The sequence below is a fragment of the Bombina bombina genome, chromosome 6, assembly GCF_027579735.1.
Source record: "Bombina bombina isolate aBomBom1 chromosome 6, aBomBom1.pri, whole genome shotgun sequence".
Taxonomy (NCBI): Eukaryota; Metazoa; Chordata; class Amphibia; order Anura; family Bombinatoridae; genus Bombina; species Bombina bombina.
The window spans coordinates 917,707,400-917,720,343 of record NC_069504.1 but is presented as its reverse complement, the minus strand read 5'-3'; positions in this window follow the sequence as shown (position 1 = coordinate 917,720,343).

The following is a 12,944-nucleotide window of genomic DNA, read 5'->3' as shown; positions in this document are numbered from 1 at the left end:
TTGACATCTTAATGGTCATATTTGTTATTAGTTCTCCAATTAGTGGGTGAAAAGATAAGATTTGTTAATCTAATTTCCTGGCTGAAATAGATTATGTAGAAATAATTACTTTATGGAGTCAATTGGTATTTTGGGTAAGATCCTAAAAGTCAATTACACAAAATGCAACGCCAGATGAATAGATGTTTTGGAAAGTATTGGTGTCTCAGCACTTCTTACTTATACCTTAATTATATATACCCTCAAAGTGTCATATTTTCTAGCTGTTACTGCATTATACTCTCTTGTACTTTCAGGACTTTAAGGTGCTCCTCATTTCTATTTATATTACCTTTCTACCAGTGCAAATTTATTTTCAACCTTTTTTTATTAGTTTTCTTTGTGGTATCTCAAAATGACATTTCAAAATATATTTATGTTGTTTTTTTATTTATGGTTTGGTAAAAAAAACAGCTATGCAGATTTGCAGGGGAGAGACACTTGTTTTTATGGATGTGAGCCTGGGGTGAATGCTATCCTATCCACGGTTACTATTGGGAAGGGTGTCTTTTTGCCATAGTACAAAAATACAATACACAAAGACTTTTCTTCCTCTTCCACTTAAGCTACCGGGTGCCTAAAGATTTCATGGAGGCCCAGCTGGGCAAATAATATATATACAAGTCCAATAAACAGCTGGCACACTCTGGTTTTTCCAAGTGCTTTGTTTTGCACAAAACACCCCAGCGATGTTTCAGGGATTGCACACATTCATCAGACTAAGGGGTCGATTTAACAAGTTGCAGCGGATAGGGGCGCATATTCGGTTGGCGGAATTCAGCATTGCACAGGAGCGCTATTTTGCACTTGTGTGCAATCCCGCGCACAGTCAATCACGCCCTGGCAGGAGCTGTCAATCTCCACGGTCGGACGAGACCGGGGAGATTGAAATTTGTCACCTTAGAGGACTGCTGATGACCGCTGCTTGTTAAATACAGACTGCAGGTTCTCTTGTGAGAACCTGCAGTCATAGGGGATCGAAAGGCTTGCGAAGCCTTTGATAAATTGATCCCAAAGTGCAAATGAAAACAAACAAATCATGTGTAAACCCCACCCCCAATTAGAAAGTAACCGCCCATTTACTAATCACCCAATGAAAATATATATGGTAAGTATCACACAAATCTATATATAAGGCAGTGTGAGTGCTCAGTATAAAGGAAGAAATGTACACATAAAGCAATTTCACTAAAAAGTGTAGATAATATTGAGCCCTATGATATTTGCATATTACAACTGAAGTATACACTATCACTATATCCATCAAGATAAACATCACCACAATCTGTATATTCCTGCTAAGATATTTCCAAAGTTCCTTAGTGTGACATATAACTTTAAAGCTCATACATATTAAAAAAACATTGTATTGGAGACACAAAGGTATCATTTATCAGCTCATCCAAACATGAGAAAGCTCCTACCCGTTAATAATCATCATATGTACAGATATGATGTGCCCCATTGTGCCTGAATGGTTATATTAACAACCTATTCAAAATACACATCAGTAACACACTCAAACTCAATGCAGCCAGTGGTGGGAGTGACTTATAACACAGCAGACTACAACCACCAATAGCAATTTGACATGTGTGGTTGTTGCAGTGATCACATTGGGCACATATAAAGAGAAAATATCAATATAGTATCTATACTGCTTGTCATCACCTCACTTGTGATTTAGCTTCCAGAAAGGCAGAATTGTTTCTATATTGCAGAGGAGCATTAAATGATTTCATTATAATTATTTTAGGACCTCTTATTATAAATTATTTTAATTTTACTGTTATAAACAGGGAGAGAGAGCAGATATTTCAGTGTTATATCTAGAGATAGAGATATATATATATATATATATATATATATATATATATATATATATATATATATATATATATATATATAGGACATACTTGAAAATGAGAGAAATCTCAATGTATCCTTCCTGGTAAAATATTTTATAAATAAATATACACACACATATATATATATATATATATCACACAACAGCTTTTTTTATTGTATTTCGGAAAAAGCTGCCGTCTCCAGATATTGGCCAGTAATTGGGCTCCCCACTAGGAAAAACATAATTTTTTTTATTTTTTTCAAAAATGTAAATATAATTATTTAAAGACCTTTAAAATAAATTATATTAATTTCTACTACTATATACAGGGAAAGAGAGCACATAGATCTATACTGTATTGTATCAGAATTTGGTTTTCCTTGCAGCAAGAAGAATGGCACAAAAAAGTTTTAGTCTTAAAGACGCATATGATTTTGTGACTAAATCAGATTCAGATATTGACCCCTCTGGATCTGAATACCAGCCTAACTGAGGCAGTGAGCAAAGTGACGTGAGAACCCCATCTCCCCCCTCCCCCCAAAAAAGCAAAGACAAATCTTATCTCTAGAAAGCACTTTAATTTGGAATCCCCCTGAATCATGTTGCACCGAAATTACTGAGTTTGTGAAGTCTGCTAGTATAAATATAAATGTCACTAATTTCACCCCAGCAGATTTTTTTCTACAATTTGTTTTTGCCTGCTTTACTTTATAGTTAGGCAAAAAAATTATATATTTTGGGTCTCCCTCTCATTATGGGCATTGTACATAAGCAATTTATAAAATCCTATTGGTCTACTGTGCATAAGATATTTATAAAATCCTATTGGTCTACTGTACATAAGCTATTTATAAAATCCTATTGGTCTACTGTACATAAGCCATTTATAAAATCATATTGGTCTACCCACCCTGTATATTCAACTCCTATCTTCCCAGAAGTAATGCCCAGAACAAAATATGAATTCACAGTTTTATATATTTTGACCCAGACAATGTATGACTGTTTATATAAACTCAGATCCCTAAATGAACATTTTAATTAATTATTTTCAGAAGTTTATACTCATCTAAGAATATATGTGTAATGCTCGTGGGATATTCCTCTATCAAACCAAACTTGACCAGTAGTCTTGTTATCCCTGCGTCGAGCCGGAATGATAGGGAATATCCCAGAGCAGAGAAAGTTAGTAAGATGAGGAAGGCGGCACTCACCACAGGCAGGACAGTCCTCAGCGGCAACGGCAGAGCAGTCCGAGGACAAACCACTGGAATTTGTTAGGCAGGCAGGGTTTGGCAACAGCAAAGCAGTCCAAGCACACACCACTTGAATGGTCAGGCAGGCAGGGTTCAGCAACAAAGAGGCAATCCAGAACAACAGGGGTTAATAAACAGAGTAGTCAGACAGGCAGGTTCAGCAGCAGTATATCATTCCAGCAATTTAGGGGTTAAACTAGCAGAGTAGTCAGACAGGCAGAGTTCAGCAGCAGTATATCAATCCAGCAATGCAGGGGTATAACAGGCAGAGTAGTCAGACAGGCAGGGTTCAAACACATTAAGGCAATACTGTATTATCGATCTATCACACCCAGGAGCACATAAAGTAATACCTTTACTTGGGCAGTGATAGATCGTTATTGAGGGACTTACATAGGCGCAGGATTCGTGCTATATCCCCTCCAAAAGAGTATGTTATGGCAATACATTTTATAAAATGTGCGAGTGTCACAGTATACTTCCACAATTTCAGGATTTATGAAGGGAAAGATTGTAAACTGGATACACCTGACTGTCCTCCTCATTTAAGTATAAGTAAGGAAATTGTCTGGGACTTTGTTCAGCCTTTATTAGTCTATGGATTAGGGTTCCATCATTATGTCGACAACCATTACACCAGCATTCTACTGTGAATCAGTGAGAAAAATACAAAATGTTTTGGCACAGCAGCTTATCTCCAAAAAGCTAAAGGCTTGGGAATCATTGAAGTTTAGTGACAAACAGATATGTGTATGTTGTTTCTCCAAGAAGTGGAAAGTGCAGGCAGCAAAAAACAATTTTAAGTATAGACTATAATAAGTACATGGGTGTAGTAGACCTTTCAGACCAAATAATTAAGCCATACTTTGCTGCAAGGAAAACCAAAATTTGGTACAAAAAAATGACAGTCCATTTGATTCAAATGGTACTTCATTTGTACTGTACAGATCAACGGCATCATATAATAAGCTCTTATTTCTAAATTACCAGTTAGAAGTGTTAATCAAACTTCTTTAGAAATGCAGAAAATCTCGAAAATTTACAATGTGAGGGCATTGTCAGACTTTCTGGAATACATTTTCCTAGGTTTTTTCTCCCTTCAGCAAATAAGAGATGGTCTCAGAAATGCTTTAGAGTCTGTTACGAAAGGGGAGTGAGAAAAGATTCCAGTTATTTTATCACACAGTTTTCAAATAATGGTGAAAAATCCTATTTATAAAATATTTGAGTTCTATGTGCAAATAATTTTAGTGGCAAACCCAATTGATTTTATGTTATAACAAAGGTACTAAAATAACATACCATATCAAAGAAGCCATGAATCTTTTGCCCGAACATGTCTAAAAATCCGCTTTCAGAGCTGTGATTTACAGCTGCAGTTAGCGGCCTAACCAAATTACCAAAACCAATGACAAGCACATACGTCTGCAATTTCTGAACATAGGAACCATAAAAAAAATTAAATTGTTTGAATTATCACTGCACGTGTTTTATGTAAATGTCAGAAAGAAAGCCAAACTTTGTGAAAAACATTTTTCTCTTGTAAGGTGTATCCAGTCCACGGGTTCATCCATTACTTGTGGGATATTCTCCTTCCCAACAGGAAGTTGCAAGAGGACACCCACAGCAGAGCTGTCTATATAGCTCCTCCCCTAACTGCCACCCCCAGTCATTCTCTTGCAACTCTCGACAAGAAAGGAAGTATCAAGAGATATGTGGTGACTTAGTGTAGTTTTACCTTCAATCAAGAGTTTGTTATTTTTAAACGGTACCGGCGTTGTACTGTTTTACTCTAAGGCAGAAATTAGAAGAAGAGTTCTGCCTGGAGGTTTGATGATCTTAGCAGTTTGTAACTAAGGTCCACTACTGTTCTCACACATAACTGAAGAGTATGGGACAACTTCAGTTGGGGGAACAGTCTGCAGATTACCTGCTTTGAGGTATGTTCAGTATTTTTATTTCTAGAGAGATGAAATGAGTTCTAGAAAATGCTGACAGAGCCTTGTGTACTTGAGGTAAGCCTGATGCAGTGATTTAACAGCGACTGGGATCATGCTTACAGAACAGGGTAATACTCATGTTAATGCTTATATTACTTAGTGACAAAACGTTTACATGATTTCATAAATAGGACTTTTTTTCTCTGAGGGAAATAACTCTTTATTTGGGGCCTAGTTTCCACATGGCTAATCAGATACTCCTAGGAGTACTTTCTTAAGGCCCCTCTGGCATCCAGTACATGGTGGGAGGGGCCTATTTTAGCGCTCTAAATGCACAGTTTTAATTCAGACTGAGACATCTAGCTTCCCTAGAGGAGTCCTCTGACACCTGAGGACCATTACAAGGGGTTTATTTCTGCACAAAATCGTATTTGTGGGCAGGTAGGAGCCTCAGCAGAGCTGTGGCAGGGTGTTCAACTGTCTTTTAATGTTTTTTAACGTTTTTTAAATTCGGTTTGGGGCCTAAGGGGTTAATCATCCATTTGCAAGTGGGTGCAATGTTGCTTTAGTCCCTTACACACACTGTAAACATTTTAAAGACTTTACTATATTTTTTCACTGTTTTGCAGTTTAAGTGTTAGTTTTTTTCTCTTAAAGGCACAGTAACGTTTTTGTTTAATTGCTGTTTCACCTTTATTAAAGTGTTTTCCAAGCTTGCTTGTCTCATTACTAGTCTGTTAAACATGTCTGACATAGAGGAAACTCCTTGTTCAATATGTTTAGAAGCCATGGTGGAACCCCCTCTTAGAATGTGTACCAAATGTACTGAAATTTCTATAAACTATAAAGACCATATTATGGCGCTTAAAGATTTATCTCCAGGGGATTCTCTGACTGAAAGAAGGGAGATTATGCCATCCAGCTCTCCCAATGTGTCAGAACCTATAACTCCCACTCAAGTGACGCCAAGTACATCTAGCGCGTCTAATTCTTTTACCTTACAAGACATGGCGGCAGTTAGGAATACTACCCTCACAGAGGTATTGTCCAAACTGCCAGGGTTACAAAGAAAGCTAGACAGCTCTGGGGCTAGAACTAATACAGAGCTTTCTGACGCTTTAATGCCTGTGTCCGATATACCCTCACAATACTCAGAAGCCAAGGCAGGTGAGCTTCTATCTGTGGGTGACATTTCAGACTCAGGGAAGGCGTTACTTCAGTCTGATTCTGAAATGACAGCGTTTAAATTTAAGCTTGAACACCTCCGCTTATTGCTTAGGGAGGTTTTAGCGACTCTGGATGACTGTGACCCCATTGTGGTTCCAGAGAAATTGTGTAAAATGGACAAATACTTTGCAGTGCCTGTTTACACTGATGTTTTTCCAGTCCCTAAGAGGTTTTCAGAAATTATTACTAAGGAATGGGATAGACCAGGTGTGCCGTTCTCTCCAGCTCCTGCTTTCAAAAAGATGTTTCCCCTAGATGACGCCATACGGGACTCGTGGCAGACGGTCCCTAAGGTGGAGGGAGCAGTCTCTACCCTAGCTAAGCATACAACTATCCCCGTCGAGGACAGTTGTGCTTTCCTAGATCCTATGGATAAAAAATTGGAGGGTCTCCTTAAGAAATTTTTTATACATCAAGGTTTTATTCTCCAGCCTCTTGCATGCATAGCCCCAGTTACTGCTGCAGGGGCTTTTTGGTTCGAGTCTCTTGAGGAGGCTCTGCAGGTAGAGACCCCGTTAGATGATATTCTAGACAGGATTAAAGCTCTTAAGTTAGCTAATTCCTTTATTTCTGACGCCGTTTTTCAGTTAACCAAACTAACAGCTAAGAATTCAGGTTTTGCCATTTTGGCGCGTAGGGCGCTATGGCTTAAGTCCTGGTCAGCAGACGTTACTTCAAAGTCTAAGCTTCTTAACATCCCCTTCAAGGGACAGACCCTATTCGGGCCTGGTCTGAAGGAGATCATTTCCGATATTACTGGAGGAAAAGGTCACGCCCTTCCTCAGGATAGGTCCAATAAGTTAAGGACCAAACAGAATAATTTTCGTTCCTTTTGAAACTTTAAGAGTGGCGCAGCTTCAACTTCCTCTAATGCAAAACAAGAGGGAAATTTCGCCCAGTCCAAACCAGTCTGGAGACCTAACCAGGCTTGGAACAAGGGGAAGCAGGCCAAGAAACCTGCGGCTGCCTCTAAGACAGCATGAAGGAGTAGCCCCCGATCCGGGACCGGATCTAGTAGGGGGCAGACTTTCTCTCTTCGCCCAGGCTTGGGCAAGAGACGTCCAGGATCCCTGGGCGCTAGAGATTGTTTCCCAGGGATATCTTCTGGAATTCAAAGGTTCATCTCTCACAACTATCTGTAAACCAGATAAAAAGAGAGGCATTCTTACGTTGCGTTCAAGACCTACTGGTTATGGGAGTGATCTACCCAGTTCCAAAAGAGGAACAGGGGCTGGGTTTCTATTCAAACCTGTTTATAGTTCCCAAAAAAGAGGGAACCTTCAAGAGAGCTTCGGTGATCAGGGTCCCATCCTTCAAGATGGAGACAATCCGAACCATCCTCCCTATGATCCAGGAGGGTCAATATATGACTACCGTGGACTTAAAGGATGCTTATTTCCACATTCCAATTCACAGAGATCATCATCAGTTCCTCAGGTTCGCCTTCCTAGACAGGCATTACCAGTTTGTGGCTCTTCCCTTCGGGTTAGCCACGGCACCAAGAATCTTTACGAAGGTTCTAGGGTCCCTTCTGGCGGTTCTAAGGCCGCGGGGCATAGCGGTAGCCCCTTACCTAGATGACATTCTGATTCAGGCGTCGACTTTTCAAATCGCCAAGTCTCATACGGACATTGTTCTGGCCTTTCTGAGGTCTCACGGGTGGAAAGTGAACATAGTTCTCTCTCTCCTCTCACAAGAGTTTCCTTCCTAGGAACTCTGATAGATTCAGTAGAAATGAAAGTTTTTCTGACAGAAGTCAGGATTTCAAAGCTTCTAACCTCTTGCCGTGCTCTTCATTCCACTTCTTGGCCATCAGTGGCTCAGTGTATGGAAATGATCGGCCTAATGGTAGCGGCAATGGACATAGTTCCGTTTGCCCGCCTACATCTCAGACCACTGCAACTTTGCATGCTCAACCAGTGGAATGGGGACTACACAGATTTGTCTCCTCTGTTAGATCTGGATCAAGAGACCAGGGATTCTCTTCTCTGGTGGTTATCTCGGGTCCATCTGTCCAGTGGAATGAGTTTCCGCAGGCCAGAGTGGACTATAGTGACGACAGATGCCAGCCTTCTGGGCTGGGGCGCAGTCTGGAACTCCCTGAAGGCTCAGGGTTCGTGGACTCAGGAGGAAGCCCTCCTTCCGATAAACATTCTAGAACTAAGAGCGATATTCAATGCTCTTCAGGCTTGGCCTCAACTAGCTGCGGCCAAGTTCATCAGATTTCAGTTGGACAATATCACAACTGTAGCCTATATCAACCATCAGGGGGGAACAAGGAGTCCCCTGGCCATGATGGAGGTTTCAAAGATAATTCTATGGGCAGAGTTTCACTCTTGCCTTCTCTCAACTATCCACATCCCAGGAGTAGAGAACTGGGAGGCGGATTTTCTAAGTCGGCAGACTTTTCATCCGGGGGAGTGGGAACTCCATCCGGAGGTATTTGCCCAGCTGATTCAACTATGGGGCAAACCAGAACTGGATCTGATGGCGTCTCGTCAGAACGCCAAGCTTTCTTGTTACGGGTCCAGGTCAATGGATCCCCAGGCTGCACTAATAGATGCTCTAGCAGTGCCCTGGTCCTTCAGCCTGGCTTATGTGTTTCCACCATTTCCTCTCCTCCTTCGTCTGATTGCCAAGATCAAGCAGGAGAGAGCTTCAGTGATTTTGATAGCACCTGCGTGGCAACGCAGGACTTGGTATGCAGATCTGGTGGACATTTCATCCTTTCCACCATGGACTCTGCCGCTGAGGCAGGACCTTCTACTCCAAGGTCCATTCAAACATCCAAATCTAATTTCTCTGTGGCTGACTGCTTGGAGATTGAACGCTTGATTTTATTAAAAAATCTATCATAAGATATGGTGTAAATATTTTCATTGGTGTGAATCCAAGGGTTACTCATGGAGTAAAGTCAGGATTCCTAGGATTTTATCCTTTCTCCAAGAAGGATTGGAGAAGAGATTGTCAGCTAGTTCCTTAAAGGGACAGATTTCTGCTCTGTCTATTCTTCTGCTCAAGCGTCTGGCAGATGTTCCAGACGTTCAGGCGTTTTGTCCGGCTTTAGTTAGAATCAAGCCTGTGTTTAAACCTGTTGCTCCGCCATGGAGTTTAAATTTAGTTCTTAAAGTTCTTCAAGGGGTTCCGTTTGAACCTCTGCATTCCATAGATATCAAGCTTTTATCTTGGAAAGTTCTGTTTTTGGTAGCTATCTCTTCGGCTCGAAGAGTTTCAGAGTTATCTGCCTTACAGTGTGATTCCCCTTATCTGATCTTCCATGCAGATAAGGTAGTTTTGCGTACCAAACCTGGGTTTCTTCCTAAGCTGGTATCTAATAAGAATATCAATCAGGAGATTGTTCTTCCTTCACTATGTCATAATCCTTCTTCAAAGAAGGAACGTCTATTATACAATCTTGACGTGGTTCGTGCTTTAAAGTTTTATTTACAAGCTACTAAGGATTTTCGTCAAACATCTGCATTGTTTGTCGTCTACTCTGGACAGAGGAGAGGCCAAAAGGCTTCGGCATCTTCTCTTTCTTTTTGGCTGAGAAGCATAATCCATTTAGCTTATGAGACTGCTGGCCAGCAGCCTCCTGAAAGAATTACAGCTCATTCCACTAGAGTGGTAGCTTCCACATGGGCTTTTAAAAATGAGGCCTCTGTTGAACAGATTTGTAAGGCGGCAACTTGGTCTTCGCTTCATACTTTTTCTAAATTCTACAAATTTGATACTTTTGCTTCCTCGGAAGCTATTTTTGGGAGAAAGGTCTTGCAGGCAGTGGTGCCTTCCGTTTAAGTTCCTGCCATGTCCCTCCCTTCATCCGTGTTCTAAAGCTTTGGTATTGGTATCCCACAAGTAATGGATGAACCCGTGGACTGGATACACCTTACAAGAGAAAACAAAATTTATGCTTACCTGATAAATTTCTTTCTCTTGTGGTGTATACAGTCCACGGCCCGCCCTGTCACTTTAAGGCAGGTGTTTTTTATTTTTAAACTACAGTCACCACTGCACCCTATAGTTTCTCCTTTTTTCTTGCATGAAATACACCAAAATTGGCCTAGATACAATACATTGGTTTGAAAATATATCTAGTTTATTTGGGCAGTTCTTCAATAACAAATAAGTTAAAAACTAAGGGATATTCAACAGTGCAAACCAAAATATACTTCAGGCTATCCCAGATTAACAACTCTCCCTAATGGTTGTTGAGGGGTTAATATATACAAATAGATAAATCTGGAGCAGTGCTACTAGAGCAAGAAGGATCAGTCAACAAGAAAAGAGAGAAAAAGTGTCTCTAATAAATATTATTTAATAATCATGTAAAAAAATATCAATAAAATTCATCAATATACATATAACTTCATATATTACATGCACAAAAATGTGAAGTGACCAGTCACAAAATATAAATGAATTAAAAATATATTATGTGTGCAATTGCTAGTCCTAAAATTGATAAATTGTCACAGACTGGATAAAAAAGTGTCAATCTATAACAATGAATAAATACCCAGTTTCACACCGTGTATAAGGGAAAAATGTCACTGTTTCAGCACAAGTCAAATCCTATTCCTGTTAAATGAAATGCCTTGAATCACAAAGGGCACGCAACCTTCCTTCAATACAGATCTGGCCAACTTAATGATTGCTATCCAGGTCTCCCACTCGTTGCGGGTGAAGGAAAAAGGTTCTTATGTTGCTGGAGTGATAGTCCAGTTCTTTACTATGTGCTATTGTGTCTCACCTTAGATGTCAGTTTTTCTTTTTCAGACACTGTTGCGTCCCTTGTAGTCCGCAGGCAAAAGTTTGATAGTCTCTATTAGTGTCAACGACTTCCGTGTCACATGTGACCTGTTTAGCCAATAGGGATTCTTCAGACTGGGTAAGAGCAAATTGGCCCCTTCAGGGTATCGGCATTCGAAGTTAACTCTGCGCAGAGTAGTGGCTTGTTATAGATCTGAGCCTCTGTTTACAAACACTTGCATCCAATTGATGCGTTTCGCCTGGTATACAGGCTTTTTCAAGATGTATTAGACACACTTTTTCTCTCTTTTCTTGTTGACTGATCCTTCTTGCTCTAGTAGCGCTGCTCCAGATTTATCTCTTTGTATTCAATAACAAATAAGCCATCAACCATTTTCCTGAACGTATCTAAAAATACTGTTTCAGAACTGTGTTTTATAGCTGCAGTTAGTGGCCTTCTAATTACCTAAACTAATGTTGAGTCAAAACATGTCTGCTATTTATGAACAAAGATCCCATGGAAGCTCTTTCAACCAAGTTTATGAAAAAGTTAAGAAATGTTTACATGATCCTATTTGGCACATATCTGACTGCCAACTGGCCACATGAAATATACCAAAATGGGCCTAGATCAATTCTTTGGCTTGTCTACTTTATAAATATATAGTTTTGGGGTCATTTTTGAGAATTCCTTCCATTATGCCATTCCAAATGGACCCTGGACTCATTGCTATAACATGTCAGAAGTGGGGTGCAATTAGCAGCCTTCTAATCACCAAAAGCAACAGTAAACCCATGGATGTCTTCTAATTTTGAACACAGGAGATCAAAGAGAAGCTTTTGCAACAATTTGTCTTATGACTGCATGAGTTGTGTGTAAATAATTTCAATGACAAAAGCAAAGTTTGTGAAAAAAATTATTTTGTTTTATATGATCATATTTTGCACACATCTGACTGCCAAATGGTCACATAAAACATACTGAAATGGGAATAGATCAATACCTTGGCTTATCTACTTTTTAAATATATATAGTTTTGGGGGTCAAATTTGAGAAAGCAATAAACCCAAAGTTTGTAAAAATCCAACCATTTTTTTGTGTAGTTGTATTTTGCATTTATCTGATGTCTAAATTGTGTCATGAATCCAAAACGGGCCTAGATCAATACTTTTGCTTGTCTACTTTAAAAATATATATGGTTTTGGAGGTCAATTTTGAGAATCTTGGCGGTTTTACTAAACTGACAGTTGCCCCATTGCAAAATAAATTTATGAATCAGAGGATGCCAAAGAGCAAATTTTAAAGACTTTTCTCTACAGTTAGAAAATTAAAACGTTTTGGGGGAATGTGATTATTTTTTTATGTATTTTTTTTTCTTACATTTTTGGTAAATTTACCAAAAATATTACCAATTTATATCTTAATTCTCTGAATAGCTAGTTGAAACTCTGTCTCTTTTTAAGCATATATATATATATATATATATATATATATATATATATATATATATATATATATATATATATATATATATGTGAGAGTTGAGGGTCCCAGACTGTGGCGCTCATAGAATGGAGAATAGTGATGTTGCGAACCTAAAATTTTCGGTTCGCGAACGACGGACTCGAACTTCCGGTATTGTTCGCGAACCGCCATTGAATTCAATAGGCAGGCGAACTTTAAAACCTACAATGACTCTTTCTGGCCACAATAGTGATGGAATAGTTGTTTCAAGGGTACTAACACCTGGACTGTGGCATGCTGGAGGGGGATTACATAGTTTATGCAGAGTCTGCTTTTAACCCATAATGGGCCTAAATCAACTAACATTCCCAAATTGTTTGCAATAACGTGCTTTAAAACATCAGTTATGATGTCGT